The following is a 7,755-nucleotide window of genomic DNA, read 5'->3' as shown; positions in this document are numbered from 1 at the left end:
TGGTTAGCAGTGAAACAGATTGTGTGAAGAGGCAGTGAATTCCTGGTCATTAGGATTGCTTAAGCAGAGTTTGAGCATCAGGAACATTGTAGAGGAAATTTCTCATTACATGGGAGAGTGTACTAGTTTATTTTCAATGCCTCTTTCAAATTCTAAATTTTTTATAATGTAATAAAATGATTTATTGTAGATAGGTTTATGTATGTTTATTATTTCTATATTTAAATAGAAATATAACTAACTTATGCACTGGTCATTTATCCACCAACCTCAACTTATCCATAACAAGGACATAAATTTTAAAATTACCTGAACGCCCAAATTATAAGACACAAAATTTCTATACTTTTCTCAGATCCTTACTCAGTTTATTTACTTTTATTTTAGACACAGTTCTGATAGGCTTAATTAACTGGTATCTAATTCCACAGGATATAAGAAGCAACAAATTGTGAATGGGCCAAGCACTCCTATTAGAGGCAGGCACATTGACAAGGAAGGAAAAGAAAAAAGTCATAAAGCATACCAACTGATTTTAAAATTGTAGCAACCTGAGCCCTTTTGCTTAGATGAAAACAGCTCTGTATTAATGGATGTTCAATATAATAACCCTGACTGAATGTCAATAACTTACGTTCAGTATTTTCTGTTGAAGAAGTCAGGGAAGAATAGCTAATTTTTTCTCTTCAGCATGTTTAATAACAAAAGGCAGAAAGATATTTTGGCATTTGGAGAGGATGCTTTATATAGGGGAAAGAGCATGAACTCTAAGAAATAGTATAGACATATCTGGGCTCCAATCTTTATGACCTGTTCTATTAAGTTTTATTATTCCAAGCCTCAATTTCTTCATCTATAAAATAGGAATTTACTGAAGGTTAGATAATGTATATAAAGGTTTGCCTGTATTAAGTGCTAAGTAAATAATAGCTATTGTTATTATTTCATTATTACTATAAAGCTTACTCTATTTTGAATTTCTTTGCTCTTCAAATAGAGCAAGAACAAATTTATTTAATAATTTAATGTGACTTTAACATATATTAATGCTAATAATGGTGAGAGCATGCTTGAAAAACCTTTTTTAAAAAATTATATAATTAATCCACATCCACTTAACAAAAATTAAGTTATAGAAAATTTACCTAAGCAAAAAAGGAGTAAAGTTACCCAAATCCTCTCATCACTATTAATATTTTAGTGGCATGCTTTATTTTTAAACTGCTTTGACATTCCGGCAGGATGTCACTTCTGAGTAGTGACTGCTGAAACTGATTCTATATTACTGCTGTTGGGCAATTTACATTAGTCACTATGCTTTCTAATCATAATATGCAGTGAAAGATTGTGACATGGCACAATGCTGATTAAAATAAAGCTCTAGTCCTGGTAAATTTGGTTGTATTAAAACTAGTTTTGTAGAGTAGCTTTCTGTTCTGGAGCCGCAGGGCCTCAGTTTGAAACCTGGCTTCACTATATACCAGCTGGGTAACTACCTGAATTTCTTAATTTCTCTGTGCCCCAGTTTTTTTGTCTGTATATTGGAGATAACAGTACTATCTAATTCATGGGTTGTTGTGAGGATTAAATGAATCAATCTGCATAAAGTGCTTAGAGCAATGCCTGGCACAGAGTACAAACTCAGGAAATATTAGCTGCTATTATTATTATTATTAATTTTTGAAAGCTTAAACTTTTCTTGAGGAAAAAGGTAGGTTTATAGGAACCCATAAAGTACAAAGAAACAGAATGAGCACAAAATTAAGTCAATGAGATTAAAAATTCTCTCCAAAAAAAGAGAAAGGGGAGGTATGGAAGAGAGGCTAGTATCCCTGAGGGAAATAGGCCACTGGTAATTATTTACTGAGTTGGAATTTCAGATGACTATAACCTATCTTCTATTACATCGTGCACATGTTTACAGTATTTTTACGTTTTTCATTTGCATCTTGCAGCAGGGTCTGAATTTTTCCATTTGAGTGCTTTGTTACTCTTTCTCCCTATTGAAATATTTTTGAACCATTATATTCCTATTTCAATTTCTTTACCCCACAAAATCAACATCATTTTATGCTACCTCTTCCAGCAAACATTTTGGCCATGCTTTCAGAGATCAAAAGCTCTTTAAGAAAATCTGATCTCATGGATAGTAATCAAAGAGATACAAGAAATTATCATTAAATCAGTTTATCTGACGACTGTCCCCAAGTGGTTCTGTAAGAACTTTAAATTCTGTTGCAATTTACAGTGAAGAATATTAATCAAAGAGCTAAGTCAATGAACATATTTAGCCATTCTGTGTACCACATCTTTTCAAAATCTTTTTCTTTCCTTTTCTTCTTTCTTTTTGATTTTCTCCTTTTATTCTTTCAGCATGGTATCTAGTGATCTGATAATTACTGACCAAAAAGTTATAGCTTTTTAATTTCCCTTTTAAAATAATTTATTAGACTTACTAGTAGAATGTTTTTGTGTTTTGTTTTGTTTTCAAGCATCAAGTACCAAGTTTTTGAAGACCATGGCCTACTACCATCATTATGCATTCAAGATTTCAGTTTGAATAACCTCATCAAGACTTAGATCTTCTTCAAAAGCTTCAAGTCTCATCTGCATTAAAGCTCTCCATTGAACCCCCTCACAAAAGTGAAAGCTTAAAGGGACTAACATCCATTAATACATTCCATTTTATATCTCTTCTTCTGTTCTCTTCAATTTCCTTGACCACCAGAGTCTTTCATATTCTTATGTTCCTTTAGACCAGAGCCAAAGAAACAGTGCTTTCCAAAAAATATGTGTTCTGTGACCATCAGAACATTGGTAGAGAAGCATAAATTTGGCATGGTAAATTTAGAATTAGGTCTTCTATTATATCCTATAAAAAGTTGAATTAACAATAAGAAAATGAGGAATTAGTAAAAATATTTGAGGTTAGATTATACTCCCAGAAGCCATGTGGTTTAGAGAAAAGAGCCCTCAACCTAAAATTTGATGCTTCTTACTCTATATGCCTCTTACTAGGTGATGACTGACTTAATAGGTGATGACTGGGAAAGCGACTTAACCTCTCTGAACCTTAACTTCATTATCTATAAAGTGAATCTGATAATATTTTCCCCACCTACCTCACAGGGTTGTTGTGAGGGTCAAAGGAAATAATGTACATAAAAAAGACTTTTATATAAAATGTATAATACAGACATAGGATCCTGTTGCATAGTTACAAGTCATTCCCTCAGCTCTTGGGCCTGGGAGGGTAGGTGATTTAAGTATAATGAAAGTGTGTACCATGTTAAAGCTGGATACATGGTAACAAGGCTATGTTAATTTTTTTTTTCTCTAAGTACATGGAATACTACTATGGGCTAATTCTAAAAAGGAGCAAGACTGTAAGTTTCCCTAAAATTATCAATTAGCATTGATAATACTCTAAGAAAGCAGTTACGGTTATAACATACCAGTAGTTTGCAAAATTGGTTTACTAAGTTGTGACCAGCATTTTTTTTTTTTTATTTCATCTTATTGTTATGGGGGATACAGAATTGCAGGTTACATACTTTGCCCATGTACCGCCTTTCCCCCCAAGTCAGAGCTCCAGGCGTGTCTGTTCCCCAGGTAGTGCGCGTTGCACCCATCATGTAGGTATATGTCCCTCCCTTCCCCACCCCCCCTTCCCGAGTCAGCACCTTCAAGCGTTACCATTCCCCGAAGGGTGCGCAATGCACTCATTGTGTAGGCATACCCCCATCCCCTCCCCCACCCCCACCTCATTCTGATATCCGATTGTGACCAGCATTTTTTTAAAATAAAAGAACACAGAGCAGAATATTTCACAGTGTATCCCAGATGGTTAAGAGTAAATACGGTTTTAGTTATACATATGTATAAATGTCTGTGTACTTGGTAGTTAAATAAAATGCATTTTTTCCTGTGAGTTGTAGTTGCTGTTCTCAGAATGTCATTTTAGTACTAATGCCTTTCTACACATTTGGATTCTTAGGAAACTCAGAATTTCACTTCATACCACTACTACTTGTGACAAAGGAATTAACAGTTAATATCGATTTGACTTTTGGTTTAATAGAAATATTTTTTATTTCATAGCACAGAGAAAGCCTGTGCACCTTATAGGTATTTAATATTCTAATACTATCTACTCTGACACCCAGACTCTTATGGTGTTTAAATGGTTGGTTCAACTTCTAGTAGTAGAAAGACTATGTTAAATATTTTGCTTTCTAAAATGTTTTTATCTTTCTGGCTCAATGGCAAACAAAAAACTCCCACTTAGTTTAGCATTGTTTGAGGACTAAGTAGAGAGAGGCTATAGAGAATACATTAATAGTTAGCATAACTGGGAGTTTGATAGTCTCTAGAAGAGAAAATGCCATTTTTTCTTTCTCTGAGTAACTAAATTTATATTAATGGTTTAAGACAAATGAGTCACTGGCATTACCTTGTTCAACTGTTTCCCCTAAAAACAGATATCCATCTCTTTGGTGATAGCATTGGTTAGGTTAGCACAGGTCGTTTTATAGTTTCCATGAACAATAGGGAATGCCTTCTTCCTCCAAGGGTTGTACATTCCAATTCATGGATGAAGAATTAATTCTTTAGTACATTAGTATACTGAAATGCTGTTTTTGATGCCCTGATTCTTATTTAAACTTTTAAAGAAGGTCATACGAGACATTGATTTTTCTCTGCTTACAAATTATATAAATGTATAAATCCTAGCAATATGAATATTTATCAAAAGATTTAAAATGTAGGATCCAACTGCGTCGTTTTTCTTGAACAGTCATGGCTAAGCTGCTTGCATTGTGGAGACAGAATGAATTGCATAGATTGTGCAAATTGAGGCTGTTCTGTATGACAGTTGGCAGCTGTGGCATAAAGGCTCATTACCACCTATGATTGACATTTCATTCTTCCTTCTTCCCCCATGTCCCTGCTAAAAAATCACATTGACATTTACCACCTCTCCATGTAGAAAGTAGGATCTACCTATGAAAAAGTTCAAGAAAGTAGTGGTTAGGCAACTTCTACCATCCTTGACCTTCTTCTTCAATCCACATTAATCTAATCCATCATGAAATTCTATCTTTTCTACCTCCTAAATGTCTTTCAAACTGTGCATCTCTATTACCACGTCCACCACAATAATGTATTCTATCATCGTCTTTGCTTGCACTTCTGCAGTATCTCTTGAGTGGTCTGCTGTATTTACTCCTCCAGCCTCTAATCTCATTGCTTTTAGAGTGATCTTTTAAAAATACAACTCTAATCTTTTTGGTTCCCTGATGTAAACTGCTGATATCTTATTGCCCTTAGAATTCAACCCAAAATCTTCAGTCATTCTCTGCCTACTAAGGTCCAGCTATAATAGTCTTCCAATTCTCTGAAGATGCCATGTTTTTTCTTCAGGGCTTTTGCAGATACTTTTGGCTTGGATTGCTTTCCTCCTTCCTCTTAACTTAACTCACTCCTACTTATCACTTTAAATATTATTTCTTCAAAGCAGCTTTTTTCTACACCCCAGACTAGATTATCCCTCCTTTATCATTCCTTCACAAATCACCTAGTTTTTCTCATACCTAGCATATTTGTAATTATTTGCTTAATCATTTGTTAATCTTACCCACAAGACTAAACCTTCATGAGGGCAAGGACTGGTATGTGTTTTATTTATCACTGTATGCCCACTGCTTAGGAAAATGCCTAGCAAATGGGACTCGGTAAATATTTGTTGACCAAATCTTCCTACAGCTACCACTCTTCACTTACATGGCTCAGTACTATAAATTCTTCCGGGTTAACGTTCTCTGTTCAGAACCCTCCTGTTGCTTCTCATCTTGCTCCAAGTGTAAGCCCAAGTTCTTATTTGTAATGGTCTCCAGGGCCCTACTTCATGTACTAACAGACTGCCCAGCCACCCTGTTCTCTTAGTGATCCTTGGAAATGCCAAGCTTTCTTCTGCCTCAGGACCTTCGTACTTGTACTTGATATTTCCTGTGCCTGGAATGCTCTTGCCTTAGATATCTATGGGGTTTAATCCCTCATCATCTTCAGGCTCTTCAGATTATGATATGCCACTACCTCAGTGAGGCCTTCTCTGACCATCTTGTTTAAAATTGTAACCTCACTACATGGCATCCCTATTCCTCTTCTCTGCCTCATTTTTCTCCCTGATACTTATCTCTGACTGGCATGTTCTTCACAGGTGTTCCCGCCAATACTGAGAACAGTGACTGACACATGGTAAGCACTTAGAACATATTTATTAAATGAGTGGATTTATCTGTACTCATGAAGATGCATATTTGGGACTGAACTATAACTGGGGGAAATTATGAGGCCTTAATATTTCAAAATGATTTTTAAAAGATGAGTTAATGAAATTTATATCCTGCCTTGTTCTGAAAAGTATTTGAAATGACTTCTAAAATTGCATATAGTACAATGGATTGAAGACATACAAAGAGAACAAAACAAAGAGAATAGAATAGTAGTATTAAAGTGGATAAAGTTAATGTACAGAAGGTCCTACATAGTGGCTAAAGGCAGGTTGTAATTTTGACTCGTGAAAGAGTTAGCTGCCTTAGAAATGATGATTGGACTGGAATCATGAACTTTGTTCTGTGGCACAGGTCACAGATATTTGAGTCTCACATAAGAACCCAGAAAACCTATTTAACTGTAAGAAATTGTGAAATTACTCTGCTATAAGAACTTTCTTTCTGTCTTAGGAAATTCTCTATGCTTTGCTATATCAAAGAGATGGCAGTCACAGCTACCAGCCTCTGCTTATATCATGACCAGGACATTTCCAAGGTTAATTCAAACTTAGTAATTGAATATGTTTGAAAGTTGGCTGTCAAAGATACCAACAAGCACATTAATTAGGAAATTTCCTATTGTCATAAAACGTACACAGTCTGTCCAAGAGAGATGGCAGTCACAGCTACCAGCCTCTGCTTATGTCATGACCAGGGCATTTCCAAGGTTGAATCAAACTTAGTAATTGGATATTTTTGAAAGTTGGCTGCCAAAGATACCAACAAGCACATTAATTACCCTAGTTTCTCCTACTCTAATCATGAGGTATTAATAGTGTAAGAGTCCAGTGGTTTTGGCTTTATTCCTTTTGAGGTAGTTTTGGCAACTTAGAAATGGGTTCTCATATAGTTAACAACTGAATTGGGGAGGAGGGTGGGTAGCTAAGTAGGTAAATTAGACTTCAAGAAATGTTTCACCAATATATTAACTAAAATCAGAGTGTGCATGCCTGTGTGTGTGCGTGTGTGTGTGTGTGTGTGTGTATAAAGTCAAATGGGACATTATACAGTGCATGTCTTTCTGTTCATGATATGTATACTTTCCTAATTTGTTTTGTCTTTTTTTCTTTTTCTTTTTGTCATTTAAAGCTGAGAATTATGGCATACCTGCAGGCCAGAAATAAAGAGGGGATGTGGGGATGGACCCCAGGCCTTTCAGTATGCTGCAGTACTTCACTAAACCAAGCTGGTATTTTGAGACAAAAGATGAGACTATTTAGCTAAGTGCTATTCCACTTGTAAAATGTGCTAACCTTTATTAGGCTTTTTCTTCTTTTTTACCTTTCTGACTTGGAGATAAAGTTGGAATACATTTTGAAGTCAAATCTTCTGTACTGATCCATTTTTTCAGGGTCAAAAGAAGACAAGTAAATCAACAATAGGCTTTTAGAAAATGATGGAAATATGTATTTTTTTTAAA

This window comes from Eulemur rufifrons, chromosome 7, assembly GCF_041146395.1.
Source record: "Eulemur rufifrons isolate Redbay chromosome 7, OSU_ERuf_1, whole genome shotgun sequence".
NCBI lineage: Eukaryota > Metazoa > Chordata > Mammalia > Primates > Lemuridae > Eulemur > Eulemur rufifrons.
Note: the sequence above shows the minus strand (reverse complement) of the source record.